Below are 17,698 nucleotides of genomic sequence, written 5' to 3' on the forward strand. Positions count from 1 at the left end.
CCTAGTACTGGGTTACAGCTGAAAGGGCACCTGCTGTGTAAAAAAAATTCTGGATAAGTTGGCGGTTCATTCCGCTGTGGTGACCCTGATGAATTTGGAAGGGACTAAGCTAAAAGAATATGAATGAATGAATTAAACAAACTCTTAAATTTAGACCTATGCTTTGATTTACAATGTGTACATTTATTTAAAATGATACAGATGGGATATTATTTAAAATGTTTCTCCATTTTGTCTTTCTGTCAGGGGAAATGTCCCATTTTCAATGTTCAAAACACTCCGCAAGAAAAATAAAAATCACCAACAGAGGTCGCTGCGAGATACACTGTTGTTTACTCGGTCGTTCGCTGCTACTTCACCTCAGCTCCGAGAAACTGAACTACGACCAGAGGAGAGCATTGTTATCAATAATTATCAAACTCAGGAGTCAGCACACGCCGCTTAATGTTTCAAGGTAGTCGTATGCCATTTTTCATGTGAATGTATGATATAACAAGGCCTGAAAGGGGTTTGTTTTGAGTAGAATTTTAAACACTGATGAACCAAATGCAATATCTGCTCACTGTATGCTTCAACACACAAAAATAAATAATATTAAACTGAACATCTACACTTGCACCAATAGGTCTATATTTGCAGAAAATGCATCCCGTGTGCTTAAAATGAGCCTAAAAATGTTTGATGTTTAAAATGTTTAGCCAAAAAGTACAAAAGAAGGTAAATGTTGTACACATTATTCGCATGAAAATAGTAATTACTTGCACCTGTCCATTTTTAGATTTCAGAATTCTCTTCAAACGTTTTTTCCCCATTCAAGTGGAAGTATAGCACTTTATCCATCTGTAGCTTTCAATTAGGCTGCAGTGCATATATTTAGTCAATATTTTTCAATTTCAGCAGTTCTCACATAAACCAAACTTCAGCTGTGTTTATATCTGTATTGTGAAAGTTCACACTTATAATACCATTTTATTCTACGAAGTAAAACTGAAAAAAAATGGCTGTTCTCAAAAAGATCTCCTCAGTAAAATCTTTTGACTTTTGAAGGATTTTTAACCTGATTTCATGCAGTGTTTAAATTTGTGTGCTGGAAATGCAGGCAAATTATTTATTCATTCATTTTTCTTAGGCTTAGTCCCTATTCATCAGGGCTCGCCACAGCGGAATAAACTGCCAACTTATCCAGCATATGTTTAACACAGTGGATGCCCTTCCAGCTGCAACCCAGTACTGGAAAACATCCATACACACTCATTCACACCATACACTACGGCCAATTTAGTTTATTCAGTTCACCTACAGCACAAGTCTTTGGACTGTGGGGGAAACCGGAGCACCCAGTAAAAACCCACACCAACACAGGGAGAACATGCAAACTCCAGACAGAAATGCCCACTGTCCCAGTCAAGGCTCGAACCAGCGACCTTCTTACTGTAAAGCAACAGTGCCAACCACTGAGCATAAATTTAATTCTTAATATATCAATTAACTGGGGAAGTACGATGATAAATATAAATGTTACCCTATTCACCTGCCTTTGCCGGTGAAATAATTTACAGCCATTGCCAGATACTGCTTCATTGTTCACAATTTCACATTTCTGTTTCTAGCCTAATAAGGCTTACAGATTTCTAATCTGTTTCTATTTGTTTTATTTTTCTTAACAGCATAAATTTGTTGTTTTAATCTATTTGCACTTTGAAATAGTTACATTCTTTCGTATATTTTTTGCAAAACTCATCATCAGGGTTGGGCAAAAATACATTGAAATGTATTTTAAAATAAAACGCCAAAAACCACAATTTTATGTGTAAAATAAACTACAGAATACATCAGTGACAACAAGTATCAAAACAAAATACTGTATTTTGAAAAATACTACAAAATACTTTTACATGGAAGTATAGTTTTTTTGCAAACCTTCTATCAATAAACATTTTCGATCAATCCCTTTACCATTAAACTGAATTAGTGAAGTAAATAATGTTTGAAGACAACGGCATTTCTCTGAGCAAGTTTAAGTCAGCTTCTCTGCATACTCATTCACCTCTAATCCTGTACCTGAGTGAGGAGGTATTTATAAACTTTTGTTTCTCTTTCATTTTAGTATACATTTTGTACAAATTTCATACAGAAAGTCATGTCTTGAAGATCTTCTCTTTAATCACTGTAAAAAACATGTAATGGAAAAATACTGAAATACTTGTATCATGAATACTGCCCATCCCTGCGCATCATTATTATTCTATATGAAAATCATAAAGGCTTAAAAGCATACAAGATCTCAGGCCCATAGCCAGAGGGGTAATTCGGAAGACCCACCTCTCACTGACAAAGGTCCAGAATTTGTCCCAAAGACTGCGATGTCATCATATATAGTGAAAATAAGTGGAATGCTCTGTTGGCTGTCGCTTCTTTGTGACTTCAGCTAATTAGTTTTGACCAATGCTAACAAATATTTTCATGAGTCCAGCATCCAGCTGTGCAAGAAAACATTCAGTCTGACATAAGTGAAGTCATCTTTCTTTCGCTACTGCATTATTTTTATATAGAGAAATATTCAAATGTACTTTTTTACAAAAGAGGCTAGAAAATTGTGAAGCTCTATATTACTATTATTCATTCATTCATTCATTTATTTTCTTTTCAGCTTATTCCCTTTTTTATTAATCCGGGGTCGCCACAGCGGAATGAACTGCCAAATTATCCAGCACATGTTTAACGCAGCAGATGCCCTTCATGCTGCACCCCATCTCTGGGAAACATCCATACACACTCATACACCATGGACAATCAAACCTACCCAATTCACCTGTACCGCATGTGTTTGGACCGAGGCTCGACCTTCTTGCTGTGAGGCAACAGCACTACCTACCGTGCCACTGCGTTGCCATTATAATAATAATAATAATCAGTCCGAAGACATGTGGTACAGGTGAATTGGGTAGTCTAAATTGTCCGTTGTTTATGAGTGTGTGTGTGTGTATGTGTGGATGTTTCCCAGAGATGGGTTGCAGCTGGAAGGGCATCCGCTGCGTAAAAACTTGCTGGATAAGAAGGCGGTTCATTCCGCTGTGGCGACCCCAGATTAATAAAGGGACTAAGCTGACAAGAAAATGAATGAATAAATGATTATTATTATTATGTTTTAATTATTTTTATTTAAATGGACAACTTGCTGAATGCAAGCTGAATGTTCTGGCCAGTTTGTTTTTTGCCTAGGAAATGACAATATGGCTTTAGTTTTTAAAGTAAAACTTTACCAGATTCCTGCTTTTTTCTAATGATATATGATGTAATAAATTCATACATCAAAAATAATTTTTTATTCATATTTCTTTATTCAAAATCTTCAAGAAATAATTTTGGTACATCAAAAAGTGTGATTATGAGGACAATCCGACAAGCTAATCCAGCTTAAAATATATAAAAAGTGTATAACTGCAAAAAGGTCCACTTTTGGAGGAAAAAACACCACTTTCACCAGGCTGGCCTGATCTGTTGCTCCTGTTTTTATATCTGTAACAGATTTTACTGATACTCTGACCACTGAAATGTCACCGGTTTCAATCTCAGAAATCTGGCCACCTATAAGGCTATAAGGTGCAGTTGCATTAATTTAATCCGGGGTGACTGAATTTGTATGAACAGCAGTCCGGCAGAAATGTGTGATACTAGGAGGATCAGAGATAACAGTAGGGGTCGCACGAACACTATTCCTGAATTGGCGCTAAAGCCAAATGCTAATATGTCGTCCGACATCGTCATCAGCCAGATGAATTTATTTACAGCTGAGTAAATGACTTTAAAGTTTGCATTATTATCTAGCAGATTGGTCAGATCATATTTATGGCGGTCAGAGCTCCACTGGCGATTATGATAATCCGCGTGATAAAGACACAGACTGCGTATCTTTCAGTTTAAATCGAGTTCAACAGGAAATACCACGATCTCTTTAGATGCCGAAACTAACAAATGCCAATAAACTGAGGCACGAAAAACGCTTGGTTCCACTGGGGCTCGAACCCAGGACCTTCTGCGTGTAAAGCAGACGTGATAACCACTACACTATGGAACCGCTTGCGGATCATGGAGTCGTGGGTGCTAGACAAAACACAACTGACAGACAAAACACCAGAGTCAACCTGTTTTTGTTTCGTAAACACATCGAAACCAAACAATCCAGGTTTAACAGCATGTAAGGTTTTTTCTTTAATGGTCTCTTTGTTTTCTTATCGGTGACACTTCCGTCGGTCTGACGTGTGCATCTCAGCTCGCGCGTTCAGCGGGTCACACACAGCGCCATACAGAGCCCAGAATCAGCTTGACCCAAGACAACTTTGCTCTGTGAATAGCTTTGGGTTGTACACGTTTCTACTCACACTTGGTTGTAATCTTTAATTGTGAAGTACGAGAAGCTTAGTCCACCTATTTAAATGACCACAATTTTGCGTGAAACGACCGTAAAATGCCATTAGGCTGTGACAATAAATAAATGAATATTTTCCAGTGATTTTTTCCAGTGACGTTATATTTGCATGGCCAGTGGTAGCACCTTCTGTCTATTTGTTTCTATCTGTCCATATATAATGTCTCTGTCTTTTTGTTTGTCTGTCTGTCTAATGTCAGTCTGTCTTTCTGTCTGTCTCTTTCTTTCTGTTGTTGTCTATAGTGTCTGTCTGTCTATTTGTTTCTGTCTGTCTATCTAATGTCTCTCTATTTGTCTGTCAGTCTCTCTGTCTTTTTGTCTGTCTCTTTAATATCTGACTGTCTGTCGGTCTATAAAATGTTTTTGTCTATCGGTTTGTTTTTTCCATCTTTATAGTCTCTCTCTCTGTCTTTTTGTCTGTCAGTCTCTCTGTCTGTCTTTTTGTCTGTCAGTTTCTCTGTGTCTTTTTGTCTCTGTCTGTCTGTGTCTAATGTCAATCTGTTTGACTTTTTGTTTGTCTGTCTGTTCATGTTTTTGTCTGTCTATCAATTTGTTTCCGTCTGTTTATATATATATATATATATATATATATATATATATATATATATATATATATATATATATATATATATATATATATATATATATATATATATAATGTCTCTGTCTCTTTATTTGTTTCTGTCTGTTTTTTGTCTATATAATGTCTCTGTGTGTCTCTTTATTTTTTTCTGTCTGTCTTTTTTGTCTGTCTGTCTGTCTACCTATCTCCAATGTCTGACTGTCTCTCTGTCTGTCAGTCTCTCTCTGTCTGTCTATCTGTCTCTGTCTAGTGTCTGTCAGTCTCTTTGTCTTTTTGTTTCTGTCTGTCTGTCTGCTGTCTGTCTGTCTGTCTGTCTGTCTGTCTGTCTGTCTGTCTATCTACCTATCTCCAATGTCTGACTGTCTCTCTGTCTGTCAGTCTCTCTCTGTCTTTTTTCTGTCTGTCTATCTGTCTCTGTCTAGTGTCTGTCAGTCTCTTTGTCTTTTGTCTCTTTATGTCTGTCTGTTTTTGTATAAGTAATGTGTCTGTCTTTTTGTCTGTCTATCTGTCTCTATATAGTGTCTGACAGTCTATTAATTTCTCTCTCTGTCTTTCTATCTTTCTGTCTGTATCTAATGTCTGACTGTAAGTCTTTCTGTCTTTTTTGTCTGTCTGAAATGTGTCTACTTGTCTGTCAGTATTTCTGTCCGTCTTTTTGTCTCTGTCTGTCTGTGTCTAATGTCTGTCTGTTTTTTGTCTGTCTATCTATAAAATGTTTTTGTATGTTAATCTTTTTGTTTCTGTCTGTCTGTTAATCTCTCTTTCTGTCTTTTTGTCAATCTGTCTCTATCTAATGTCTGACTGTCTCTCTGTCTGTCTTTTTGTGTCTGTAATGTATGTCAGTCTCTCTGTCTTTTTGTTTTTCTGTCTGTCTCTATATAATGCCTGCCTGTCTATCTATTCCTTTATTTGTTTGTCTGTCTATCTTTGTTTCACTCTGTATGTCTTTCTGTCAGTCGTTTAGTCTGTCTGTCTCTAATGTCTGTCTTTTTTGTCTCTGTCTGTACCTAATGTTTGTCTGTCTCTCTCTCTATATAATGTCTGTCTCTCTGTATCTAATGTCTGTCTATTTCTTTATTTGCTTCTGTATGTCTGTCTATCTTTGTTTCGCTCTGTCCATAATGTCTATCTGTCTTTCTTTGTTGCTGTCTGCATGACTGTCAGTCAGTCTAATATTGATCTGTCTGTGTATCTGTCTGTCTGTCTCCGTCCACCTGTCTGTCTCTCTGTCTTCATGTCTATTTGTATATCTGTCTGTCTTTCTCTCTGTCTTTCTGTATGTTAATTTCTCTCTGTTTATTTATGTCTGTTTTTCTGTTTTTCTGTCCGTCTGTCTGTCTGTCTGTCTACATGTCTGTATCTAGCTATTTGTCTGTCCCTTTGTCTGCCTATAGGGTTGGCCAAAAAATACATAACAGTGAATACATTTTCTTTTAATGCTTTATTTTTAATACCCAAAAATATTTTGTTTATAAAATTAAATGGAGAGATAGTTTCTCCTGAAAAATTCTTTAGGTTCAGCTCTTCATCTGTTTTAATTAAATTAGCTTTTTAATTGTAAACTGATGTTCACTGTTCATTTTTATAAATACAAATAGCATCTGTATCAAATCTGTATTTCTTAATCAAATCAAGAATTCAGTCACATTGAAATGAGAACTTGCAATCAGAATCAAATAAAATCAGGACATATATGAACTGTTACTCTTATGTCTATCTATTTCTGTCTATCTGTTAGGATTAATTAGTAATTAAAACATCAGCTGATATCAACAGATATGATGTGTGTTTCAGGGATAATGTGGGTTTAATATGCAAACAGCTCAGTGTATCCTCTTCATTACATTGCTCCAGGCAAAATGGGTGCATAAAGTTTGATGCACTTTTTAATTAAAGTCACACACTGTTCCTCATTTTACCATAAGCACTCTTGTGAAAGCTTCGATTTCTGTAATGCTGGCACCTCTATGTAAAATAAGGGGTGCAAGAGTTTGACAAGTGCTTTAGTCTTTTTGACTTGATGAAATATGTAGAAACCCTGTCATGGTCATTGTAAAGTATCTTGGAATTAGATAAAGATTAAAGATCTTGGTAGACCAAAGAGAAGCAATAAAGTTAGTCAGTCAGTGCTATTTATTTAATTTACATTAAAGTTTTTGAATCTTTTAATGCTTTTTAATTTATGAAAGATATGCAATTAGCCTGCACCCATAGGCCTGTGTTATGTGCAAAGATTTCTCATTCATTTCACTCGCCATAATGCCCTTCTGTCTGATTGATTGACATAAATTGCATCTGGAAAGTATTGATAGCTCTTTACTTTTTCCACATGTTTTTATGTCAAAGCCTTGTTCTAAAATTGATTAAATTTGTTTATTTCCTCATAATTCTACACACAATACCCCATAATGACATTGTGAAGAAAGATTTTCTGAAATTGTTGCAAATTTATTAAAAATAAAAAACCTGAAAAATCACATGTACATCAGTATTCACAGCCTTTGCTCAATACTTTGTTGATGCACCTTTGGCAGCAATTACAGCCTCAAGTCTTTTTGAATTTGATGCCACAAGCTTGGCACACCTGTCTTTGGGAATTTTTGCCCATTCCTCTTTGCAGTACCGCTCAAGCTTTATCAGGTTGGAAAGAAAGCGACGGTGTACAGCCATTTTCAGATCTCTCCAGAGATGTTCAATAGGATTTAGGTCTGGGCTCTGGCTGGGCCACTCAAGGATTTTCAACGAGTTGTAGTGAAGCCACTCCATTGAAATTTTGGTGATGTGCTTTGGGTCATCACTGGTAGATGAATCGGCGCCCCAGTCTGAGGTCAAGAGCACTCCGAAGCAGGTTTTCATTCAGGATGTCTCTGTACATTGCTGCATTCATCTTTCCCTCTATCCTGACTAGTCTTCCAGTTCCTGCTGCTGAAAAACATCCCCACAGCATGATGCTGTTACCACCATGCTTCACTTTAGAGATGGTATTAGCCTGGTGATGAGCGGTGCCTGGTTTTCTCCAAATGTAACACATAGCATTCACTCCAAAGAGTTCAATTTTAGTCTCATCAGACCAGAAAACTTTGTTTCTTATGGTCTGAGAGTTCTTCAGATGCCTTTTGGGAAATTCCAGGCAGTAGTGGCTTTAGTCTGGCCACTCTACCATACAGGCCTGATTGGTGGATTGCTGCACAGATGGTTGTCCTTCTCTAAGGTTCTCCTCTCTCCTCGGAAGAACGCTGGAGCTCAGACAGAGTGACCACAGAGTGACCATCGGGTTATTGATCACCTCTTCAGGCCCTTCTTCCCCGATCACTCAGCTTAGATGGCCGGCCAGCTCTAGGAAGTGTCCTGGTGGTTAAACATCTTCCACTTACAGATGATGGAGGCCACTGTGCTTAGTGGAACTTTCAGAGCAGCAGAATTTTTTCTGTAACCTTCTCCAGCCTTGTGCTACGAGACAATCCTGTCTCTGAGGTCTGCAGACAATTCTTTTGTCTTCATGCTTGGTTTGTGCGTTGACACGCACTATCAACCCTTGGACTTTATATAGGCAGGTGTATCACTTTTTAAATCATGTCCAATCAACTGAATTTACCACAAGTGAAGTCCAATGAAGCTGCTGAAACATCTCAAGAATGATCAGTGGAAACAGAATCTACCTGAGCTCAATTTAGAGCTACACAGAAATTCTGATTGTCAGGTTGATGAGTATAGTTGGACATATATTGTCATTACACATGTACAAGGCAACAAAATGCAATTTAGGTCTAACCAGGAGTGCAATAGCAGCAAGTGCAGGATAAAGGTATAAGTTATAAAGTGCAATTAGAGAAACCCTATATTGATATTTACAGATGGATGTACTGGAGTTATTATTAAAAGGAATTTTGAAGCATTCGCAATGGTGCCCTACATGGAAAAGCAGAAAACAAGCCCTTTAGGTGAATTGGGCAAGCTAAATTGGCCGTAGTGTATGTGTTTGAATGAGAGTGTTTGGGTGTTTCCCAGTGATGGGTTGCAGCTGGAAGGGCATTCGCTGTGTAAAACATATGCTGGGTAAGTTGGTGGTTCATTCCGCTGTGGTGACCCCAGATTAATAAAGGGACTAAGCCCAAAATAAAATAAATGAATGAATATGACAAATGAAGATTCTGATAAAAAAGGAACACATGAGTCCAAAGTGAGATCCCTCCAGGTGTCCACATTAAAATTCAATCTACAAATCTGATTTTAAAGAAAATTAAACTTTAATGTTTATGTTTTTGTTTAAATAACATACAATAAAATATCAAATTATGGGTGAGATAATGTTGCATTAGGTGGCTCAGTAGTTAGCACAGTTGCCTCACAGCAAGAAGGTCACTGGTTCAAGTCCCAGCTGGCATTACTGTGTGAAGTTTGCATGTTCTCCCAGTGTTTGCGTGGGTTTCCTCCGGGTTCTCCGCTTTTCCCTGCAGTCTAAAGACATGTGCTAAAAGTGAATTGGGTAAACAAAATTGACCTTAGTGTATGTGTTGTGTGTGTGTAATTTAAGAGTGTAAGGGTGTTTCCTAGTACTGGGTTGTAGCTGGAAGGGCATCAGCTATTTAAAACATATGCTGGAGTAGTTGGCGGTTCATTCTGCTGTGCCGACCCCTGATAAATTAGGGGAAGGGAAACTAAGCCGAAGGAAAATGAATGAATAATGTTTCTTGTTCTTTCAGTGTAATACCTAAAAAACAAGACCTGTCTAAAAATCTGACCTGTACTAAAATAAATAATCAAACTAAATGATATTACTTTTTTATTGAGGAAATATACACAATTACAGAAAATGTTTACAATTATATATTAAGATCCTCCACATTTTACTTAGTTTACGTACAAAATTAAACAGAATATTTCCTATAATTATTGAGTATAGGTCTTTACAAATGTTATTCATTCATTCATTTTCTTTAGTCCCTTTAATAATCTGGGGTTGCCACAGCAGTATGAACCACCAATTATCAAGCATATGTTTCATGCAGCAGATGTTCTTTCAGCTGTAACTAATCACTGGGAAACCCACTCCCATTCACACTACGGACAATTTAGCCCAATTCACCTATCAACAAGTCTTTGGACTAGTGGGGGAAACCGGAGCACCCCGATGAAACCCATGTCAACACAACAAACTCCACACAGAAATGCCAACTGACCCAGCAGAGGCTCGAACCAGTGACCTTCTTGCTGTGAGGCGACAGCACTATCCACTGCGCTGCCACACCACCCACAAATGTTATGACATTTTAAATTATTCAAATGTAATACTGACAAGACCTAGCTGTTTGGCGGACAGTGTAAAATATAAGAAAATACTTTAAACAGTGTTAATGATTCTTGCTCTAAAATTATCTGACAAGATATCAAAACTATTGTTACACTGAAATACTATTTGTGGCTTCTTTAAATCATGGTAAACATCTCATTTTTAAAAATAAAATTAACATTTTTGTCTTTGACCTGTGCAATGTTGAATCAACAACTACACAATTCAGCATAACACAATAGCTAATGTGAGCTGTTCAACAGATTTCTTAATTTCTGTCTGTTTTAGCTCTACAGCTCAGCTGGAGGCCCCTGGCAGTCTGGGGTCCAATTGGCCCACTCTATAATCCACTGATTAAACCATAATGCAGTGCATTACATGTGCGTTTCACGTCCAGATTCGCGAGAGCAAAAAACGAACCAAACGAATCAAACAGCAAAGCCTTGTATCAGCAATATATCCGTGCGCTAGAAAGCCGTAAAAATAATTCAGCACAGAAATCTGGCTATAAGCTGTAGTTAAGTCTGATCACCTCCCCTACACGAGCACTGACCAGACAGACAGGAGCTGCTCCGGAGGAAGGAGAGCGGGGCTCGGAAGCGCTGCTGCTCGCGGTCACCTGTGGGAACGCAGCCGGCTTTAGGACCCAGCGTGCGCGATTTTTCCTCTCCAGCTGCTGCGGCGATGAGGGAAGATCGCGGGGAGAAACCCAAAATTCACAGTGTTAAATCCTCCACTGAATCATACTATCGGACGGAAACGAAAACAACAGGCAGACACACTTCCCTTTGCATCTGGATGAATACGGCAAGTTCCGAGGCATAGAAAAGCAGTTTGGGGCCGCTAAGGTAAGGCGGCGCGATTCCATGCGATTAATAACAAAGGCGCTATACTGGCGAGCGAGGGGGCATTAAAGGGGGCATTGCACAACGCAATGGAGGGCGACAGTCAACTCTCTAAACTTTGCACTTGTACATGAGTGCATCAAAGTCCTAACATCTTGTCATGACGAGATGTAACTATCTGAAGCGGTTGCATGTTTTAATACAGTGCAAAGACAACATGCGGCAACATTTGAAAATATATGCATAACGTTGTGTCCTAAACTGACCGCACGCGATCGCAAGAGCCAATGTCATTACGTGCGTTAAGGCCTACGAAAGTGATGCATCGCGCAAATGCGCGTGAATTCGCGATGCAATAAGTTTTGATATCTTTTGCATCCTCTCAACCTGCCCACTTCGTGTGCTCTCTCTCCGTCTCCCACCCTTGCGACATTACCTCAGCCATGCAGTGAAGCATGCACCGGTCAGACACCTCAGTTTGCACTGTTGCACGGCCTTTCTGTTGTCATTTCCTTCGCCAGTTCTTTTAATTGTGTTTTGAAACTAAGTTGTGAAGGTTGCCCAAGCGGTGACGTTCATTTGCAGCCACCTCAGGCCTGTGTAAAACAGCTAATGGTGGCTTGAATTTGACACGAATCAAGTCAAACTTTTCCGAATCCCTCAATAGGCCTTTTAATGTGCATAGCATCCGCGCTGAATCTAACTGACAGACGCATTCACAAGCAGACAAGCAATGCCCACCACCACGTTCGACTTGTTTGCGATATTTTAGCTTTTAATAATTCAATTAGCCCCATTGCAGTGACTGCATCTGTCTAATGCGATTGTCTCAGTTAACAGTCTGTGTTTTCACGGCAGCATCGGCGTTTGAGCCGCAGGAAGACGCGATGCTCAGCGTAGTCTATACGGGGTCAGTTTGCATTGGAGCAGCAATCACAAAAATAGGTCATCGGCTCACAAATGTTAAAATGCACATTTGTTTACGTTGATGCATTTCGGTGGGAGCAACACTAATTTGGGACGACTGTGATTCTGTATATTGCCCGATGATTGTGCTTGATAATGCCGTGTCATCTGCATTTTAAAGCGGAATAAAAGCCTATTTACGCTTATATATAGGCTATTCATCAAACGCACGAGCGTCCCTTTAACTATACATAATTATATGCTTTATTAGTAGTCATTCAATCATAATGCCAAGGTCTGGCGCGTCTCCGGTGCCAAAATGCTTTCAAATGGCAGCTTGAGGTAACTTTACGAGTCCATGTGTAATCTTGTGCTGCTCAGTAAAGAGTTCATCTGAAGAAATGCCTATGAGATAGACGGTGACATTGATTTGGTGTTGAGATATTAAAAAATGCTGAACAATTGTCTGGAGTTCAGGCTAAACTGAAAAAGTTATACCTCAATAAATGTAAATAAAGTAATATTTTCAGCAGGCTATATCATATTGAGAACATGCCCCAACCTGTTGGATGTTATTGTTTTGTTTAATAGGCTACATGAGGTCAAAGGAACGTTGTGCAGCAGATTCAAGATGTTTGTACAATTTTGATTAATTGTTATGCACAATAACATTCTGTAAATATGTAAAACAATAATAAAATGAATCTTCCAGCATAAAAAAAATCATCTGGGATGTAATAACAAGTGTTTGCTTGAATCACACTGTCTGGCGTACTGTGTCTGAGGCTGAAAAGTATGGGGTGCTTGTTAAATTCAAGATCAAAGAAGCCAGCAAATGGCTACTGGACAGCTGATTTAGCTATCATCATGCTCATTGTCTTGTCTTGATACAAGGAAGATAAGCTTAGATTATTTGTGACTTGCTGCTGGAAAAGTGACTGATTATTTCAAGGCAAGCATGACAGGAGAAAGAACTCTTAATTTGGCCTAATTTTAATGACAGTCTTTTGAGAGTATACGCTTGCATCATTATCTCTTTATAGCTGTGTTTTTGGTTAAAGGGAAAGCAGACGTAATTTCATTTATATTTATTATTATTTTTAAAGAGCATAATTAGAAATAAATCTTAAATTCCCCATGAATGTCAAAGTAGATTGACACTGCAGGTCATTTTACTATATAAGCTGAGAAAATCTATTTGAGGTGATATGTCATGGTGGTTCTGTTGGCTTGAAATACTGAAACGCAACATATGACAGTTTGTTTTTATAATAGGCAACTCAATTTAGCCTTCAAATGAGAGAAAAGGCTCAGCTTCTCAATGGATTCACAGGTGTTGCAGGAGAAACAACAATAACATTTTCTCAACAGCATCTGAAGAGTAACCTAGTAACAATCCAGTGCATGTTCTGAAACATAAAACTGAAGCTCCAGAGATATTTAGCAACAGCTGCTTGTCACCTGACAAATAATGTAAAGGTGAAGGTCAGTGGTGGGCTTTTGAGAAGAAGGTTAAATCCACCTGAGGATCCCAGTTCAAATGATTTTTAATTAGGCAGGCTTTACCTTAACCTAAGACATATTTGGCAAAATCACGTTATTTTATTGCATGTTAAAGATCTAGCATTATGCAGCATGTTTTCCCAAGGAAAAGGCTTCACATATATATAGAATGTGCGCAATTAAAGGTCAGAAATGTAAATAAAAACATCTCGGCCCATTCTGCAGCGTTGGATTTTGACGTGCATCTATGCTAGGCGATCGTTTCCTGGGTGTCCCGTAGTGGACATCAGTCTCGTGGCTCTATTGAAAGAGTTCGAGACCCAGCAGGCTTTTTACTAATTCCGCTGCAATGTTTGTCTCAACTCTTTTCGTGCCGGCCCACGTGTGCGAATTTGAAGGCGAGATTATACAAACGTGCACGTGCTGCTCGGCGACCCTCGCGTGTCGCGTCCCGGAGCAACGGTTTAATTGAGAGCGAGGGTGTATTTTCACTTTGTTACTCGGGTAGGGTTTGCAGTTTAGCGCACCGTTGCGATCCCCTTTCCCCTTGAGCGGCTGGATTCTCGCGGTGCATGCTGGGACCTGCAGTCCTCGCTCCTCCCTTCTCAGGGCGAACGCGGTCAGGGCGTGGATGTCGAAGCACTACAACTCCCACACGAGCTCGGCTCCATCTGCCCCTCTCTCTCTCTCCCACCAGACCAGAGACAGAGAGATACGGTACGAACCCCCCCGGACTTTCAGAACCGAAAATCGTCGAGATTAGTGAACTGCGAGGGACAAGATCGGAAGACCGGATTTAAGCCGCTATCTTGATGCGCAAACATCTTCCAAATGTCGGTCAAACGGGTTGGTGCACGTTTGTACAATCTGACATCGTTATTTGGCTCGCTAATTGCCTTTTGGAATTATTCGGGGCTGTATAGACGGAGGACTCGGTTCTGGGGCTGTGGCATGTCATAACAGTTTGATTGTTGGAGCTGCTCCGCTATAGAAACATTTCGAGGCAGAGTAATGCAGAGCGAGTTGGTAGAGGGGAGACTTCGCTGCGCAGGGATCTGAAAATCGCTCCTTCAGTTTCGTACACCTTGCTCCGTACGAAATAACGCTCTCCCCGCGTGTCACGCAGCACAAGTGACGGTCATAATAAGGAGCGTACGGAAAACTCGGCGACCTTATTAGTTTCCAAACACTCCTCGGGGGCAGTGTGGAGAAAGAGACAGCCAAAGTACGATGTTTCTTCGCGAAGGAGATCTCATCCAACCTTAAATGTGCGCGTGACATTTGTCTACGCGTGTGTTTTGTGTCGACTTCTCATTCAGACGTCATAGCTCGGCTCGCGCTTCGCGAAAAACCAACGGTCACTTTATAGTTTTTGCCAGTACGAACACGTCGGTTAACGTTAGTTTGGCCACATCGCGGACCCGTGTAGGCTCTCGGTTCTTTCCCTGTGATATAAAATGTCGCTTAATCCCCGCTCGCGGGACCTACGTTTGATTGTTTTTGTGTTTTGAACATCGGCGATATTTATCACTGACTCCCATTTCAGCATGCAAGGCGTTTCGTGTCACCTGAGAGTCTCTTGCATTGTGTGAGGCGGTATTTTGGTAGCTCTGGTTTGGCCGGAGGAACAAACATTTTGGTCTGTTTTAGGACGATGCTCTGTCCTAATATTAGGATACGTGACATCGGCTGGTCATCGACTGCTTTCCTGCATCATCCTTTGTGCATATTTGAGCTCCGGGCTGCGGAGCCCCGACGGACTGACCGGGAGACCGCGAGTGTGCTGAGCTCTCGTCTAGAGAGAAGAGACGATGCTTATTTCCTCGTCTCCGTGTATATCATTGCGCCCCATTCAAAAGAAGCAGAGCTGGAGAAAACCACGGGCTCCCACTGATCCTGCCTTTTCAATAATTGAGATGCCTCAAGATGAGAAATGTCTCAAGGAAAATTATCAGTTCTATCTTTAGCAGCGGATAATCATGCATATAACACCTCATAAACTTTCCAATCATCAGGCCTATTCGGCTCGATTTATGCCAGACAGGTACTTTAAGTGTGTCGACATCAGTTAGGTCTCAATTTAAGCCAGAAAAATAAGGAATTGATGTTTTAAGACGGCTGTCACCTGTATTGACAACGTGGTGCTGCTGCGCTCACCTGAATTCTGATGCGAAGCAGAGTTTACTGTTTGCAAGTGGGATCGGGGGTTTTAGGATTGGTTGGTTGTGATGGCTGTGTTAAATGTGATCTGGCCTAATTCATGTGCACATGTTTTAAAATTAACACGATCTCTGAAGATGAATCGTAATAATGTCGTCTCGATTGCAACAAGGTGCAACTTTATTTTAAGTTCAAAACGTTTGCATAAAGTGAGTCATTTCTATAGTGAATTCAAGCATTGCATTGCTAATACTATATTCTAATGTTTTTTTTATATTGTACATAAATAATTATGATTTAAATATGTTATTTTAAATTCCATGTACTATTTCAGTCTTTAAACTTATTTAAAAATCCTTATTCACTATTCATGCATGGCTGAAAAGGTTATATATATTAGTTTGTCAAAAATCGGCTGAACCCTGCATATCGATTTGATCCGGAGTTTTGCAAGAGCAATTGAAATTAGATTAAATCACAGCTTGACCACCTCATTATAAGTAAACATTTTAGTAATGCATTCTCTGTGACTTGACATGAGATGCTTGCTTCGCCTTTATCTTATGCCTGTGAAGAATCTGTGTTAGACATAGCATCACATTAATGGTTGCTTTGCTTTTTCTGCACTGTTGATGTTGTCTTGATCTACTGCAGTTTGTCCCACTGAGGTAATGAGGCAGTAAAACCGGCATCAACTTTTTGCATCCTTTATCTTCAACCTCTGGCGTTTGTGGCCTGATGTGCACTTGAATCATTCCCCTTTATAGTGCTGTTTGAAGATCTGATGAGTATTGGGTGCTCTGCTTCTTTAAAAGGGGGAGAATTAAAATTAAAGTAGCCGACTTGGACCACCCCATTCAATGTGGGTTAAGAGAATGCTGTTGCAGTAAAAACTGTCCCTTTAGCAGAGGTTTTCGCGTATCTTTGTTTTCACCAAGTTTTAGTTCCGCCTCACATACACAAAATTGACTTGCTCACAAACACAGAGAGTGTCATTGGTCAAACTTGGCGTTTTCACAGTTATGTCTCTCCTCCAGCAGATGACAGCATGCTTTCGCAAACGTGTAATTAAAAATGTAAATTGCTGGAATACGGAGCAGGAGATCATTGTGTGTGTTTTTTTTTTAAACATGTTATTTAAATTTGAACGCAGTAAGTGTAATATCTATTCCAGCACAAGCCGTGGTCTGAAGGATATTGTGACATCTTGACTAAGGAAACCTCTGTTACTCACAGGAAGTTTCCAGCCTCTCATATCACTGCCTGTAACAAGAGAAATGATGTTGTGCCCTCATGGTTAGAGTGTCAGTTTTGTCAGATTACAGGGAAAGAGATGTAAAGCATGCAGATGTTCTATTTAATCATGATTTAAACTCATCTATGTCCTTCTTTTGTTAAAAGTCATTTTAAGCGAAGACTAAAAATGTTTTATATTACTCAACATGATTGTTCTTGAAAGTAATTTGCATGCCACACGTAATTCTGGGCTACTAATAGGGATTATCAATGTCAGGTGAATGTATAACCAACTTAACTTGCTTTAATGAATGTGCTAACAGCAGGACTTCACTTTCCTCTTGGTACAAATGTCTCTGCAATGTAGGCAGCAATCTATATTTTACATTTGATTTATTTAATGAGGTCTGAGCTGACCTTGCCGGAACACCACCCAATATTTATTTCCTGCGATTAATTATTGGTATATTAAAGAACAAATAATGAAGTCAATTAGTAAACAATCAACGTCATGATTAATTTAGTTTTCTTCTGTTTAAAATATGAATGATCTTTTAGCAAATAAGTGAAGTTTATTCATAAACTAATTTTGAGAGGTTCACGTGATTATGATTGAACACGGCTGGATCTGCATTAGCATGTATGATCCACTAATCAGGCCATTCCTAACCCACTATAAAGAGCCAGGGTTTTTCACTACAGTCATCTTCGATTTAAAGAATCCCCCCTTTCACCCCTACCTCTTC

At 39.3% G+C, this 17,698-nt stretch overlaps 1 protein-coding gene and 1 non-coding gene across 33 annotated transcripts in view; one reads left to right on the forward strand and one right to left on the reverse strand.

Moving 5' to 3' along the window:
- Nucleotides 1–319: 319 nt before the first annotated feature.
- bcorl1 (BCL6 corepressor-like 1) overlaps nucleotides 320–17,698 on the forward strand; it is a 46,248-nt gene continuing 28,869 nt past the window's right edge. For 4 of the 32 annotated variants that reach the window (XM_073922162.1, XM_073922176.1, XM_073922169.1 and 1 more), the window contains exon 1: nucleotides 320–454. The gene's annotated coding sequence lies outside the window, so the exon portion shown is untranslated. Of the gene's footprint in view, nucleotides 455–10,991; nucleotides 11,151–14,229; nucleotides 15,601–17,698 lie in introns of those variants that run through there. The other 28 variants (XM_005173315.6, XM_073922170.1, XM_073922163.1 and 25 more) reach the window with 7 other exon arrangements.
- On the reverse strand, nucleotides 4,006–4,078 carry trnav-uac (transfer RNA valine (anticodon UAC)). The gene has a single exon. It is a non-coding gene; the product is annotated as a tRNA-Val (tRNA).

The sequence above is a fragment of the Danio rerio genome, chromosome 14, assembly GCF_049306965.1.
Source record: "Danio rerio strain Tuebingen ecotype United States chromosome 14, GRCz12tu, whole genome shotgun sequence".
In the NCBI taxonomy this organism is placed as follows: domain Eukaryota; kingdom Metazoa; phylum Chordata; class Actinopteri; order Cypriniformes; family Danionidae; genus Danio; species Danio rerio.